Source organism: Chroicocephalus ridibundus, chromosome 4, assembly GCF_963924245.1.
Source record: "Chroicocephalus ridibundus chromosome 4, bChrRid1.1, whole genome shotgun sequence".
NCBI lineage: Eukaryota > Metazoa > Chordata > Aves > Charadriiformes > Laridae > Chroicocephalus > Chroicocephalus ridibundus.
In genome coordinates this window covers 50036905-50054773 of record NC_086287.1, presented here as the reverse complement: position 1 = coordinate 50054773, position 17869 = coordinate 50036905, and the positions used below count along the sequence as shown (strand labels likewise).

At 35.5% G+C, this 17869-nt stretch overlaps 1 protein-coding gene across 7 annotated transcripts in view; it reads right to left on the bottom strand.

Moving 5' to 3' along the window:
- LRRC4C (leucine rich repeat containing 4C) overlaps positions 1–17869 on the bottom strand; it is a 563896-nt gene that overhangs the window by 237400 nt on the left and 308627 nt on the right. For 6 of the 7 annotated variants that reach the window (XM_063332672.1, XM_063332664.1, XM_063332667.1 and 3 more), the window contains one exon: positions 560–697. The exons of the other annotated variant lie outside the window; for it this stretch is intronic. The gene's annotated coding sequence lies outside the window, so the exon portion shown is untranslated. The remainder of the gene's footprint in view (positions 1–559; positions 698–17869) is intronic. 7 annotated transcript variants of the gene reach the window in all.

The following is a 17869-nucleotide window of genomic DNA, read 5'->3' as shown; positions in this document are numbered from 1 at the left end:
GCTTGAGCATACTACCCTGACATACTATATTTAAGAGTATATTTCTGATACTAACATGATAAAAAGGAAGGAGGCTGTGCCTTTTTAAAACTCATTCTATGTTGCTAAATGTTTTCTCTCTTTAGCTTAGAGTTCTAACAGCATACATCCTCGGATTCATTTAATTACTCTATGAAGCTGCAAAAGTCTGAAAGCAGAAGAGACCATACAAGAGTTTTCCAAATGTTTTCTTCATTATTGATGCAACTGGCATTCAGATCCAGAATATGCTTTAAGCACAAACAAACATGGCTACAACACTGACTGATGAGTCCCAACAAATCCATTTCCTATGATTTATTTCTGCTACCAATGGAGAGTCTACAGCTACCAATTTAAAAGTGAGTTTGAGATCTGTCCTAAAAATTGATCACCAATCAATCTTACACAACCACACGTGATTATATGAAAAGTTACAGATGAATAGCCAAGAATAAAGTTTGGAAAGAAGATAGCAGACCTATATAGACACACAATATTAATGAAAGAAAGAACAGAAGGAAAGTCATTTTCAGTTTACCTGTCTTCATTAATTCATGGTACAGTTAATTATCCTTCATGCCAAAGTGTAGCATATTTATTTTCTCAAATGGTATGCCATTTCTTAGGATATTTCCATATTAACAATCTCCATTGCACATTCCTTTTTTCCGGCAACCTGTGTGTGTTGGGGGGAAAAAAGATAACATTTTATGGTGTGGTGTGGTCTCATGCTGCCAGAGTACCAGATTATAATGTACTTTATAATGAACCTATTTAGAAATCTCATGATTAACTATGAAATAGAAACACCTCTGAAGTACAAGTACTTAAAATTTATTAGGCAGATCATCTACAACATAAAATTTATAAACATAGAAACTAAAAGAGGATTCATCTGGTTTTGACTAGAGTTTATAGTTGGTTATGCTTATCTTCATCAACAATAATATTAATAATAATGTGGAACTTGTTCTTGATACACCACAGAGTGGGTAGTCTATACTACAACCATTATCCCATTTATCAGACAAAATATCCACATACAATAGTGACAATTCACACTATGACTCAATGACACAGAAAAATCATCACCCTTCTCCGAACTGCATACATTGAAATACTGCTAGCTATTTTGTTGTGGGATAGGGGGTTTTTCAATCTTTATAGCATTTTATAGTGTTTGGCAGGAACTGTACATTCAACAATGACAGATGTAAAATGCTATGGAGCACCTGTGAACTTGGGTATTCATTGTGCAGAAACTGTCTCTGACACCGTAGAGCTACCTCCCGACATGAATTAAAAGCCAGGTATCACCCTGGCATACATGAATATTCCCTACTAACTACACGTCTGAACAATTTTTTTTTTTAATTTTTTTTTTTATCCCCTAGGACAACCTTTCTATCAGTCTGCTTCCATTGTGGTTTTATATATGTGTGACAGTCATTAATGGCCACTTATATATTTTATTCTTTTGAAACTAGTTCATGTTATTCCACTGAAGAACACCAAAATTCTGAGGCAGGTGTGTACTATACTAACCTACGTTAATTTTGCACATGATGCAGCTGTTCAAATACCCAGAAATATAATTTCTCTTTTGAAGTAAAAAACATCTGGTAGTAAATATAACGGTGATCCCTAATTAATCAAAAGATCACAGATGTATGCTATCTGACACGTTCATGCCAAAACCCAAACACTTCCACAGAAAATATGCTTACTATAAGTTACTTGAATTCCAGAAGGCTCATTGCTTCTCTGTTTGAAGGCAATGTGTGAATGAAAACTCAGGGAGAAAAATGTGGTAATATTCCTTTATAACTAATACTGAGCTTAATTTGAGATAAAGTAATATTTGCAGATTCTCTTTGAATTTCAGAAATTACAATGGTGCATATCACTACCCATTGTGTATCACATCTCATAAGTTATATTTATGTCAGGGTTTAACCCCAGCCAGCAACTAGGACCACACAGCTGCTCACTCACTTCTCCCCTGGCCCCAGTGGAATGGGGAGAAGAATTGGACAAAAGCATAGGGAAAACTTGTGGGTTGAGATAAAGACATTTTAATAAGTAAAGCAAAAATCGCACATGCAAGCAAAGCAAAACAAGGAATTTATTTGCTATTTCCCTTTGGCAGGCAGGTGTTCAGCCATCTCCCAGGAAAGCAGGACTCCATCACTTGTAATGTTTACTTGGGAAGACCGTAACTCCAAATATCCCCCCCTTCCTTCTTCTTCCACCAGCTTTTTATACTGAGCATGATGTCACATGGCATGGAATATTCCCTTGGTCAGTTAGGGTCAGTTGTCCTGGCTGTGTCTCCTCTGAATTTTTTGTGCACTACCACCCAGCAGAAAAGGCCTTGACTGCCCAGCAACAACCAAAAACATTAGTTCTCCTCCAAAATTCAAAACACAGCACTATACAAGCTGCCAACAGGAAAGTTAACTCCATCCCAGACGAAACCATGACAATATATTACTTCTGAATAACTGAAAATGATGTATCTAGTTAATATGCAGTACGGAAATACAAGGCATGCTTTGATCACATCTGTCATGTTTCCTCCAAACAGCGATTTTCTATACCAAAGATATATTATTACCTGCTTTTATTAACTTATTGTGATCTAGTGGATTTGTTAATTAACTGTAATTAAATTATTCTATTGTCGGCTTCTTGTCTCTGCTGACTGCTTTCTATGTATAGAAGAAAAAAACAGGATCTAGAAAAGCAAGAAACCATTATTTAAAACTTAACTGGAGGTATTGAATAGTTTCTCACCATCAGAAATAACTCCTATTTAGGCACAGATATTAAAAGTAAATATATTCTTCATCAAATTTATAGAATGTAAAAATAGCAATAGAAACATATTTAATTTTAGAGAAAAAAATATATTAATATAATATATAGAGAAGATAATATTAAAGTTTAACAGTGTTATTCTTTAAAGCAGGGAAAAAATCCTTTATACAAACACCTACACCACTGATATATTATTCATCTTCCATAACAAATGAGAATAATCAGGGGACAAAAATAGACACAAGAGACAAAAATGCATCAGACACATTCACAGTCACAGATTATACCACAGTTTAACTTACTGATATCTAAGGGAAAGCTACAGAGGCTACTGCTGTTCTAAAACTTAATCACCAGGATCATTCCAAGAACTTCCCTGTAGAAAGTGATTTTACTCCTGTGCTGAACGGAGATCGGAATTTGGCCTAAGGTTACCATTAAAATGATGAGAGCCACACTGCCAAAGGAGAACAAGAGGTACATTTCATCTTACAGTAATACTTTACTGAATTTTAAATGAACCTCAGATATTTTACCTGCCATCAGGATTTTATCCTTCACAAGGATGTTACGAACTACCTCTGGCAGCAGTACAGGAATGGATCAGATGGCACTCTAGTCTCCAAACCAGATCACAAACTTTCCCTCTTTGGACAAAGACAGTTAATATTACTCAGTAATTACAAAATAACTGGTCCCTGGAATTAAAATGTTAAGATACTGCTTTGATTGAAAACTTTATTTTTTTGTCTTTTTTAGTATATAACAGAATTAATTAGCATTAAATAATGATCCAGCTTTACCAATACAATAATTCCTGAAAGTTAGTTGAGGTATTTCAAAAATAACAGAGTTCACACTCACATATGCACTGTATACACTGGTAGCTACTATCATCATTGAATTCCTGTTCTGCTTTCAAACACGGTTCAGGGAAAGGATGGCGCATGGTTATGGAAGAGACTGGGAATCTGACTACTGAGGTTCAGTTTCTAGTTCAGCCATACATTTAAACTATGTCAGCAAGGGTGGTAATGGGTGTTATGCATAGATAAACATTGAGCATATGGATTTCATCTTTCAGCCTAAGTTTTCCATCTGTAAAATGGGAACAGTAATTCATCATATAGTTTACTTTATCTTTTGTGGTGGGTTGACGTTGCTTGGGCTCTAGGTGCCCACCAAAGCCTCTCTATCACTCCCCCTCCTCAGCTAGACAGGGGAGAGAAAATATAATGAAAGGCTCGTAGGTTGAGATAAGGACAGGGAGAGGTCATTCACCAATTACCATCACAGACAAAACAGATTCAACTTGGGGAAAATTAATTTCATTTATTACCAATCAGCTCAGAGTAGGATGATGAGAAATGAAAACTAAATCTTAAAACACCTTCCTCCCACTCCTCCCTACTTCACAGGCTCAACTTCACTCCCCATTTTCTCTACCTCCTTTACCCTGCAGGTGGATATCTGCTCCACCTTTAAATCCATGGGCTGCAGGGGGACAACCTGCTTCACCATGGATTTCACCATGGTTTTCACCATGGGCCGCAAGGGAATCTCTGCTCTGGCGCCTGGAGCACCTCCTCCCCCTCCTCCTTCACTGACCTTGGTTTCTACAGAGTTGTTGTATTTCTCACATATGCTCACTCCTCTCTTCTCACTGCTGCTGGTCTTGCACAGGTTTTTTTTCTCCCTTCTTAAATATGTTATCACAGAGGCACTACCACCATTGCTGATGGGCTTGGGCTTGGCCTTGGCCAGGTGCGGTTCCATCTTAGAGCCAGCTGGCACTGGCTCTACTGGACATAGTGGAAGCTTCTAGCAAAAGCCACCCCTGTAGCCCCCCTGCTACCAAAACATTCACATGCAAACCAAATACACCTTTTTGCTTGTAAACTATAAACAGAACTATTTGTACAATGAATATAACAGCAATAACAAACTGACACTGATGTTTTTGTAATAAAAGTAGTAACAGTAGTAATATTTTTATAGTTAAACAAGAAATACATTATAATTGCTACTGAGGAACTGCCTAGAGTATAAATACAATTAATTATATAATTAATAACTAAACGATTTTCATTTTATATTTGGGAATCACTGACAGAATCTTTGAGGCTGGAAGGGACCTGCAAAGACCATCTAATCCAGCCTCCCGTGTTTGACCACCCAAACCATAATAGTTTTCTCCTTAGGTTTAAATGGAATTTTCTGTATTTCAATTTGTGCCCATTGCCTCTTATCTTCCCTGAAGCCAGGTTTCAAAGACATCTGTAATATTCTGAGGAAGTGCTATTAAAGTGAGCATTTAGTTTGTTTGTTTCTCATGCTCCCTCTAATGTCACAGAATCCTATTTCCTGATCATGTTCCTATAATACAATGGCCAGTGAAGAAGTTTGATCCACCAGTAGTGCAATATTTTCTTGTTAAAACGCCTATGAAATTCTACTGTATTTCAACTACCGGCTAGTGGCTCAAAACTTTAAATTCATTTTTTTGACCCTTTAATTTTGAATTCTGATTGGGCTCTGCTTTCTGGTAGTTTGACCCAACGTGTCACTACATTCTGTTTTCTGCTTTATAAATGTTATGTCTCAATCTGATAAGCTCATCTTTCCACTGTTTCTACAGGAAAGACTACATGACTGAGTAAGTACAAATGTTCTCATCCATCACCACATTGTATTTAAATATAACCTTATTTTCACAGTCCTGATCACCGCTCACAGAAATAACAAGGTTAAATTAATTCACACGGAAAATCCTTATGGACAAATTAAAAAAAAAAAATCCATGGTAGTATTGTTTCCTGATGAGCAGTGACTGAGACTTAATTATTTGGATTTTTGTTCCCCTTACGTAATGCTATGCACGTCTGTGTACTTGTGAAACAAAATGTATTCTGCAAGCTCATGCAGTTATCCAGAATTTCCTAAATTATGTAAATTTTCAGCACCTTGTGCAGGGCAATTTCCTTGTTTTATGATGGTTCTATGCTGAAAAAAAATAGAGTCCAAAATAGATTAGGTCGAAGTATGACATTGTAGGAGTCTTTGTTGGATTTATGCTTGGGATTTTTATGGAAATCACTCCATTGTTCCTACTAAGCTAATAAATCATGCATCTTGTTGGCATAGTGAGAGTTGCAGAACGTGGCATAAAATGCGCACATGTATTTCTCTTACTGCCTGGGGGAAAAAAGATTTAAATGTTTTCTATATTGTAATTCTGACACAGACTTCTTGTACACTCATTGAAGTAAGTTCACTCAGCACTCAAATATGAGATTTAAAAAAATGTTTCAAATGAAGATTTTTTTTTCTTTCTTAAACAACATTCCTGTATTCACACACACAAAAATGCCTTGCGTGCATGAACCACTATATAGCTTTAAGAGATAGAGTCTCCAGCCATGTAAAACTGATTAGTTACAGACAGGTTGATAAACCATTTCTTTACCATGGCGTAGGGTATAGGCCAAACTTTAGGCACCTTTTTTTAGGACATTTTCTTATTCTGTCATTGCTTTAAACTACTCGATTTCTTTCGAGGGGATTGTTCTCCATTCTCAATGTTAATTTAATCTCCCTCCTGTATGAAATCTTGGCTACCACTCCATTCCTAATAAAATAAAACATAATGTCAACACAACGGTAGTTTGTTTTCACTACTATAAACCACCCTTTTTCCAATTTATTCCCTATTGTCTCGTATTTGGTGGAGTCATTAACACCTGTGCAGAACGAATACTATACGAGTCTATACTGCAAGCAAATCAGAATAGGACCATTTTATACTTGTCTTACACAGGTGTAAAAGATTACAAGACAGAGTGAAATTTGCTATATTTGATTATGGGGATATTCAGTTACAGCCTGGGATGCATTTGCTTCCAAAGGACAACAGCAGCAGAAGAGCCTTCCCATCATGATCTAAACAAATGGGAAGGAGTACCACCAGCTGATTCAGAATGCTCTCTCCCAGGCACAAAGGGTTTTCTCAGAGGAAATCCTTCTCACATCATGTTGAAATCTGTCCCTTCAGCTCCTAAATGGAACATAAACAGCTTGAGATGCTATGGCTTTGGGACAGACTGGGGAACAGGACAGTGCAGCGGAGCTTTTCGCTGGTGGTAAAGCTTTTAAAATGATGTTTTATATATACAGTTTGCATGAAATTGCAATGTATAAACTAATGATATTTTAAGCCTCTGTGTGAAAGTTACTAACTTTAACACTGCCTTATATTGATTTAAGTAATTTTTAAGTCATTGATTTAAGTCATTTATAGCTGGCTTAAACTAAAAGAAAATATGGCACTTATTCTGAAATATGAATGTCTACACTGGGGCTTACGCTGAAAGAACTGAAGATATGAGTCATTACTGGGTTTCAGTACAAATTTATACCTGGACCTAAGTCATCATCATGACTCTGTGACTGATGCTATTCACTTAGGAAAGGCAATATAGATAAATTCCCTTACCACAAAGAGGACAGGCAACTTCTGGACACAAGGAAAAGACATATCATAATTACTATTTATATATGCAGAAACAGAAACTATTTTCCACACTGTGATTGACAAATTCAGCTTATTTAATTTATCTAGGCAGGACAATATTTAGTTTTAATCAGATTTGATTAAAGTAAAGGTGGCTAAACCAGAAAGATTTTATATTTATAAGCTTCATATTTACTAATTAACCATTGAACAATCTGTCACAGAATTTATTTGTATACACTTAGAACTCCCAAACAGCTAAAAATCTTAGTCCATACCTAATTCCTGTAAAAAAGAATTATCCTATTATCATAAATATATGGATAAACGCTATTTAAATAAGTAACATCCTACAATCAGATTATCCTAGGTTTATAGGAATTGCTATTATATTCTACAAATGTCTTGGAAAGAGAATTTGAGCCTTGTAGTAGGGTGATATTGTAAAAAGTATTGTATTATGCCTCCCTTACAGCAGTGCGTGCTCAGAATTAAAGACAAGCTGAAGCACATTCTGCAATTTCTGAATATATGACAGATTCCTATATATGAGAAAGCAAAAAAACCAAATAAAAGTCATGCTATCATTATTACTCAGATATGACTGAAATTAAAAATAAAACAAGCAAGCAAGCAAACATAAAAAACCCTGAAAACTTGTAACCTAAATTTTACAGAAATATATTTTCTTTACTGTAATTTGCAGGTTTACAGATCTAGTTCCTTATTATTTCCCAGTAAAATCAATCCATGTATACTAGACATAGCACACACCAGGCAAATACCAGTCTAAACCTCATTTTTCTCAAAAGCTTTTGATCCAAAAAGAGATCTCTAACTGGATAGAGTCAGTATATCTTATCTTCTATATGAGCGTTTCACAGGCAGCATTATACGGAAAGTTACCATGTAGTTCTGCTTATGCTCAGTATGGTTTTATTTCATAATATGCAATTCAGAGTGCCATTTCAAGGCACTTCTTTCAAATACTGTGTTAAGTCATTTCTCACCCTCATTTCAATTAAAAGACATTTCTCATATCATAAAATCCCATCGAGCAGTTTTAGTGAAAGACTCAAGATATTATTTTTTTATCAGCATTTATTTTCTTTGTTTCAGCAATACACCATCCCTGTAGGCTATAGCTTAGGTTAAATGGAAGAGAAAAGCTTGTTGTTTTTTTTTCCTGAGAACCTACTGGTTTACTTTTCCTTCCATCTCCTCTTCCCAGATCCATTATGAACAGAAATTCCTTAAGAAGGTCAAAACACAAACATGAGCTCCTTTAATAAATTTAAAAATAACCAAAAAGTGAAGTTACCAGACAAACAAAAATAAAGCAAAAACTAGCACACAAACCATAACAACCGTAACAACTACTACAGTAGTTTCATATAGGAGAGGTGAAAGATTTTATCACTCCTTTGTCCTTGATTTTCCCTACAGGTGAATTATTATTTCAACGATTTGTCACCTTTTAATCATGATGTTTTCATGACGCAGATGAACTGAGGATTACACTTAACTACCATTGGAAAAATGAACCTGAGAAAAAGATCAGCATCCTGATCATCAGCGCATTGATCCCTGAAGCACTCAGCAGAAAATGAACACACATTGACCAATGAGTGGAATAATGGCTTTGTTGACAATCTCAGCGAAGTTCAGTCTCTGCAACTAAGTGGACAGAGAGATAAAAAAATGGAGATCTGATTCTATGATTCTATGAAAATCATCTCCCTATCACCTCTGTTCTCTGCTTTACACAATCATCCCCCTTCAGTCACATACATGGCCAGATGGCCACAGATAAGGATGGTATGTCACAGTAGTTTCTTTGCCCTTCTGGCCACAGATGATATGGAAATACTTTGTTGATCAGAAAAATGTTTTTACCTTGTCAAATGGTACTATAGCTTATTGTAATAATTAATATTATTACGTCCCTCTTCACCTCTTCATTAAATTCAGATGAAGTCAGCAAATCCACAGTGGACTTATAGTCCCAATTTACCCGTGTAAATATTTTAAGGTCCTATGAGTATTATATAACCTTCTATATGCCAGTTGTACATGACTTTTCTAAATACATATATTGTATAAGAAGAAAAACAAAAGAAGAATATATCACTGTCTGACATAGATGCAAAGGAACAATGAGAGAAAGTATTACAAATACATCCAGAGATTAGATGGAATAAAACACAAAGATTACTTTTTTTTTTTTCTGCTTAAGTAAACTTCAAACAGCCTTAAACTTAACCTTGGTAGGACATTAGAAATTACATCAATTGTATTAAAATATAGCAACTCTGAAAGAAAATAAAAGCAGACTATTTTTTTCAGTCATACTAATCAATACCGTGCAACACGGTCTTTATATCACTGCACCAATGAAAAAACATGTGTGGAGAGCTGTTTACAACAGTGGAAAGCAAGGCAGCCCTGCAGAGGGATAAAAATTTTAAATATGCATTGCTTCTTTGCATAGAGTCCATTAAGCAGGAGTGTAGGTGTTAGGGATATTAGATGGTGGTGTGGCTGGGCTGTGCAGTCTGTATAACCGTATAGGGAGCATTACCCTTTGATGCCAAGAAAGCGGATCATTCTATCCTCTTATTTCAGTCTTTAAAGGAGTTTAAGTACATTTAGCCAGAAAACAAGAGCTGTCTTTTGTGATAATTATTGTGATTTCTAACCATAATACACCAAAAGCCAATATCTCTGAAAAAAAAACAGGGAAAATAAGAAAGGAAAATCAAGTATCTTTATATAATCTATTAGTGCAGGCTTATGTATATATATTTGCCTAAATATAAATAAATATCAAATTTACTCAAAAGAAGTGGGAGCCGTGCTCTCAAGAGCTGCAGGTCTGGGAATTTTCAGAGAAAATTCAAAAGTAAAAACAATCCAAGATGCAGATACACGAAAAATGTAATGCAACACAGTGTAGTTTGACTGAAGGTACGTTATTCATCCCTAACCTGACAGATATTTTCAATAAGAAAACGCCCATTTCTTTGCGTGTGTATAAGGTCTGTTTACTTTATCTGTCTTCACTCAAGTACTTGAAAGTGGAGAAAAGAAATAGGATGACGTTTAATGATACATCCAAGGTCTTTCACTCACTGACTAAAAAGGATTTCAGTTATATAGTTCAATTTTATAAAATGCATATGGAACGACTAAGGTGAAAAGTTTAATGCTATTTCACAGTTACCGGATAACCAAGACAATGTAGCCATAATGTATCAGGTGGTATTATTCCACTTTTAATACAACTGTATAAAACCTCATGTGGACTTCTGCAGATGACTATCCATGTGCAAGGAATATTAATTCAAGCTGTGGAAGGTAACAGGATCATCATCAAAAGAACAAAATCCAATCTTTGGATTGGCAAGTGCTTAGCTCATTTACCCTAGCAAAATGAAGGTTAAGAGAAGATATGATTAGAGACTACAAATATATCAGCTGGTTAAAAGTACAAAGATACAGGGAACTTTTATTGTAAAAGGACACTGTCATAAAATCAAAGGTGCATACTCTAATGCTTTTAATCACAAAAACAGAAGACGACTTCTGAACATTAAAATGGTGAATTTTCTGTATTAGCCCTACACTCAGAGAAGTGGGGACAACCATCCTTTCTAATCTAGAGTCAACAAAATTCAGAGAGTTTTCTTCCTTAAGACAGGCTAAATTGATTTTAAGAAAGGGAATACATATGTGGTGGTCTTATGAAGGGGGAACCAGTATCAATAGCAAGTATTAGAACGACAACAAAAATCATAGTTTTACTTGGTTTTAATCTCTGATCAGTTGTATTGCCACACAAGATAGGACTTATCTTGAAAGACCACATTCAGATACTTATTCTCCACGAAATTTCCAGAAATACACATTTCTTCAGTTTGAGAATCAGTCAGTGACATAAGCCACCTCATAAAATTCTCTTCATGTTCCATTATGATGCTCACAGGATTATTCCTAAAGTACAGTATTCACTTTGGAAATCAAGAATATTTCTGACACTCGTTTCCCTTCCAGAAACAAACCAATGTTTAGAGATAATAATAGAATCATAGAGCACCAGGTTGGAAGGGACCTCAAGGATCATCTGGTGTAACCTGCCTTGGCAAAAGCACAACCTAGGTAAGATGGCTCAGCACCCTGTCCAGCTGAATCTTAAAAGAATCCAATGATAGGAAATCTGTCACTTCCCTGGGAGATTATTCACATGGCTGATTGTTCTCATTGTGAAAAATTTTCTTCTTGTGCCCAATCGAAATCTCCCCAGGAGTAACCCGTACCCATTACTCCTCGTTTTTTCCATGTGAATCCTTGTAAAAAGGGATAAAAATAAAGGTACTTTAGGCACATTAAAATATAAATGGACTCAAAACAGCCTGAAATACATGCAAAAATGGAGCTCTACAATTATTCCTACTTGTATGATCATTTACTTCAGTAGCTCCTACCGCTAGTCATTCTTCATCACCCCTGGCTTTACTGATGGAGTTGTTATGGGTGGATACGATGATATGCACGAACACTGAGTGGGTGTTGCAATACTCCAGGCATTTTCTTTTACCTGACAAACATGAAAGTTGAAGACAGAAACATATTCTTACTAGATTTTATTAATTGAGACTTTGTTTTGTCTTTATTTTCTCCTAAATGTTTCAAAATAGGGGTGAAGCTGAACCACATTAGCAATTCCAACACGTAATAAAAAGGACACAAATATTAACCTTTTCCAGAACAACAAACTGGCTGAGGGGGAAAACAGAACAGGGTTTGGAAACATATTCAGATCTGCATTCAAAATTCGGTGAACACTAAATACAGACATGCACTAGTGTCAATATTCGAAGACAGCACTTAATGATCTATCCCGCTAAATATTTCTGCTTAGATAAGATTATGAAGGCCGTATTAGTAATTTCTCAGAGACAACACGCAGATAGAAACAAGGATGCCATTTCCTTTATTCGCAATAAAAGTATTTTATGTTCCATCTCAGGGCTTCACTTTATTGACTTTGCAAAAGTAAATACCTACCCCTGTCTGAATCCAGTACCCAAAGGAAACAGCAGTGTTGATTTATATAATTGCCTAGCATTTTTAATATATTTCCTTATTCTTATGTGTGCTAGCACTCTATTTGCTTTCATTTCTCTGCTGCACATCAAGCTTTTCCATGTTTTCATTATCTGTCTACCGCCATACCTAGGGGTCTTTCTCTTGACTGGTTCCAGTTAACTTGGAATCTGACAATGTACATCAGCATATTCTGTTCCCTTTCATGATCAATATGAGTGGAAATTTTAATTAATGGAATTTAACATTTTAGTTATATGTAATTAATATTAATATATGTGTCACTTAATCGACCTTTCATTCACACTATCACCTAGCTAGCCAAAAATCAAGTTTCAGTTGCTGGATGGATGGAAGCTTGCCATCCATCACGAAGAGTCTGGAGCACTTATAGACAAAGTTGAACTCTTCAGACCGATAATTTGGACTATTTAACCAACACATTCCCAAGTGTATTAAAGAACCATTTACTAAATTCTTTTCAGTTTATGTTTTGTTATCAGTTCGGTTACTGTATAGGATACATGGCAGGATGAATACCTAAGCAAGGCAGTGAAGACGGGTCAGTTCTCCAAAGAAACAGAAACAGTAGGTCTAAGGAGTATGCACTGGCCTTCCACAAGTTATCCTATCATTATAAGACACTAATTAGCATAAAATCCACTCACTTGCAGAATACTTTCCAAAAAAACTTGTATTAGAGAATCATGTATGTGACAGAGTCAAGAAATATAAAATGTAACTTTTAATGTTTTTTCTATTACTTCTTTATATATATATATATGTATAAAAGTAACAGTTTTACTATAGTTTTAAAAAGTTATCCAAGTTTTTTGGAAATGTCTCTGGACTCTTGATGAGCAGCTAACCAAGGGGATGCTGAAGAGAAGGGGCAATGTCCATCTGTAACTATGTACTGCTATAAAAGCAACTAGCTTTTGAAGTACTGTGAAAATCTCACAGCTAGTGGCATTGAGGAGACACTCCTCTGCTGCTCTAGTTTATACTCCTTCAGATGGAGAGGAAAAGTTGGAATGTAACTTCGGAGTCCTTTGCTATTTTATCCTAAGGATCTTAGATTGTTCTACTCTAGTGCTTTTTTCCTAAATAGATGGGGATGGTGGTGGGAAGAGAATATAACAACCTCGTTTGGTGAACAAATTCCCCCGGTCAAATGAAAACACACCTATTCAACTAAATGAAAAATCACTCACTTTTAAGCATTAATCAGGTTTAACATGAAAGCATAGCAACACTGTCAAACCTCTCCACTCCTTAGATCTTGATCTCTTCACCTGTACCTCGTATCTTGGTTAAATACCACATTGGAAAGAGTTGTCTGAAGCAGATTCCCCAAAAATACAGTATAGTCAGTTTCTAAATCTTCAATTTAAGTGCCATGGGCAAAACAAGAGAGGTGACAAGGTGTCTCCAGACTCTTCATGTCATGGAAAAATACAGGAAAATAAGAATGTGAACTAGAATGATAGGATGGCAGAGTCTGTATCCCTCCAAGGATTCAGACAGCATGAAGTGTCAAAAAGCCCTGCTGTGTCAAGGCTAGCTGAATTACAGTTCTGCCACTGCCCCAACATATACTGGGACAACAGTCTCTGGCAACAGTCGTATTATAAGGCCACCATTTCCAGTTTTTTTACAACAAAAAGAAAATAACAACAGTAATAACAAAAATCTCTTTATGCAAGTACAAAGATTAAAGGTAAAAATAACCAGGATCAGATGTGTTGTTTATATACCATAACCTTGTCTAGGTAAAACTTACACAACTTATAGATAAGAATTCTTGATAGTCAAATGACAAAATATGATTGCATGTTTGGTTTTGCTCCTAAGGAAAAAGACAGCTGTCAAGTATGTTCTTTTTACCTATTTAGCAGAAACTTGGTTATAGGAAATAGGAGAAACTCAAGTACAGAGACCATCATAAAGAAAGAGGAATAGCTTAACCTGTGGAATAACATAACCATTAATTTGTTCCATTTCCCTAGTCCTGTTTGAAACATTCATTCATATTACGTACTTTTACTTATTTTCTAAATTACATATTCATGACATGATATTAAAATCAGATACATTTCCGTGATAGGTAACTCTTAGTCCTCTTCACTAGCAGTAATATGCTATTCTTTTGACGGGCTTTTGCTGTGTCAACCCTAAATCAGAAGCTAAGTCTTCTCTTGCTTTCAGAACAACATAAGAAATGACCGTGCACCTGCCTTTAACAAGACTTCTCTACAGCGTGAAGTGGAAGTCAAACCAATGCCGTATTCAAAACTTACTCTGACTACTGAGTCAGCTCAGAGATGTAATAGTATCAGTTTAGAATTCTAGATTTTCCATATCAATGCCTGCCACATACAGTATTACAGGGCATGCCAGGTCTATATAGTTTCAACTTTCAATTAATAACTAGTTGTCCTAGGCCCATTAAGAAAACTTCCAAAAAAAAAGAGGGAGCAATGAAGAAAAATGTCACTAGGAAGAACTTTGGATGTTTTTCAATATAGTAAAGGAAGAGAAATACTGATCTGGTGAGCATGGTAAATGGACGTTAAGATTCTTGTTCTAGAAATGCTTCATTTTCCTTCTCTTTGCATTTTGTAGAAAAAAATTTAAGCTCAATGGAGTGATGCTGGCATGCAGTCATGTTCCTAAATTCAGCTTAATCTCCTAAATTTTTAGAGGAATTCAAATCTAAAATCTAAATGCCTCTGATTGCTGTTTTTATATGCCCTGATTTTCATTCATCTGTAGGTATCATATATTGCTGTATGCTGATATGCATTGGAAAAATGCCTATGAAACTTACAAAAGATGTGGAAGGCTTGTACATGATTTCAAGGTTTACACGTAAAGAAGGTTTGAGAGGTACAATTTTCTGGTGTTAATAGATACACACAAGGTGCTAAACAGTAAGAGAGATGCATTGAATATATTTTATTCTCCCTTATTGTTCTTTAACTCATTCCATTTGGGGGGCGGGGGGAAGGGGGACCCCAACCAACAACAAACTGTTCCACATACTACTAAGTACACTCATCTGTGTTTAGCACTTTCAATTCTCAGCATCAATGCTGATGATATCACTGAGTCAAATATTATGGCTAGATATCTAAATGCTGAATAACTGCATGACTAAATACATCTGTGTTCATTAAAGCTAAATCAAGGATAATCAACATTCCTGTTTGTGCAGCAAACAAACTGCTACTAAAATTATGGAGATTTTTAGGTCTTCACAAGTTCTTCTGTTTCCCTACAGCATTATGGGTTATCAGTTCTGTTGCAGGGCATGCTTTGAGGTATCGGATCAGATATAGCAAGTGGAGCTGAATCAAGAGACTGACATGAGTGTGTGTGTCTGAAATGACAATCACACACTCTTGCTATATTTTCTTTGGTTTCTTTTTAAATACGAAGATAATGAGCAGAATTTGAAGTGTTATTACCTAAGCTTGATTCATTACTTTTACATACCTAGAAATACTGCTACAAAATGCCATAGAGACAAAAAAGCATAACAAGTGCATCTCCAGTATCAAACTTAAACACTTTGGCTAGATCTAACCCGTAAACTATTTATTGCACATATCCTTACCTATCACAGAATGGCTTACAGAGATAAAGTAATAGTTGTAAAAATATATGAATTTTATCCTGGATTGACAGCCCTGGAGACTTAAGTTTTCTTTTCATCCACAGAGCAGAAACAGTGTAAGTAGCTGTACTACAAGCTCTTTCTCACCACCACCCACTTGGAGAGACTATTGTTAAAAGACTTCTCAGTTTTACAGGATGATGCCTACAGCCTTGAGTCATCTACGGCCTCTTTTGCAGGGTTGATAAGCACCTACATTTCAAACTGACTTTCAAAGAAATTAAGGACACCTTGAATCTATGGAAAGAGAAGAGGCAAGTCTTTGTTGTACGGAAGTGAGGCACCTCAGATTCTAGAAACCTAAATTAGCAGTCGTCTTGTATAAAAAAGCAATCCTTTGTTTCTTAACTGAGATCACAAAACAAAGTCAGTCAAGTAATTGCTATTAGGTACTTAAAGACCGGGGGAAAACATGTTGCTAGATTTTAGAAAGCATATTGCAAGAAAAAAGAAACTGATTATATCGGTTTTGCACCCAAGTGGAGGAAGACATAGAGACTTTATCTGTGTTAGCTCAACTAACCAATCACTTATATTGATTATCTAACGTGGGCAATTTCTTACTCACTGTTAAATGAATATGAGACTGTGCTTCAAAACTTTATTGAAGATTTCAGTGAGATCAAAACGAGCGTAAGAAAATACTAGCAGTGAAAGTAAGATCAAGCACAACCACTTCAATCACTTAATGTAATGTAACAGACTCACAAGTTTTCTGCAATTTTAACAATGCAGGCTGAAGCTTCCTCTCTTTTGCAACCGTGGTAAAGTCAAAATATCATTCAGTTAGGTAAATATCTAATATCACTCTGTTAAAATTGTGGACAGAACGATACTTGAAAGAACGTATCTTTTCATTATCTCAAACCAGGAAATGCATCATTACTAAAATTACCCTAGAGAAAATGCTGCCATATTTACCTATTTCAAGATTAAACTTTGATTAACATAATTATTTCAAAAGAGTATATCTATACAGATGCAAAGACATATGGCATCACCTTTCTGTAAAAAGGTCTAATTAAGATTAAACTTCCTCCTGTGGTAAACGTGAAATTATTTAATTATAATCCAAATGATCTAAATTGAATAGCTTCTATTTCAAAGACTCACTTGCATAGTGCTAAGAAGCTAATTAAATTCAATTAGCAGTAATGTACTGCTGTCATGCTTCTTTTCTGAACCATAGTATTACAATAAAGTTCTTCGATTATTTCCCTGTAAGGCATTATTAATCCCACATACGATACAAAAGAAAAGCTTAGAATTATCTTAAAGATCTACTTACCTTATCCCCTGTTTTTAGACATTCAGTCTCAAATAAAAGAAATGTTACTGGAAACATGATAATGCCTTAAGTAGATTCAAAACTAAAGTACCTTACGATAAAAAGTAGAAACATGCAATAATTACTAAAAATCAAAACCTGTCAACAGATATATGGGTGCAAACAATACAGCAGAATGTTCCTGCACAGCAATAATTGAATCTATAATGATTTGCTGGCAAGAGCTCACATTTTTATGATGACCACTGTACACAAACAGGATTCATTCAATGTTACAGCATTTCAGCAACCTATAATAATTGTGCATTATTTAAATCAAAATTTGAACTAGACTTGTGTACCTCATACCAAAACACTTGCAGTCTTCCATTAGAATGATGACCATATAAGCCTAGCGTTATAATGTTCATATGCCTACAGACAATGTGGGTTTACATGTAAAAGT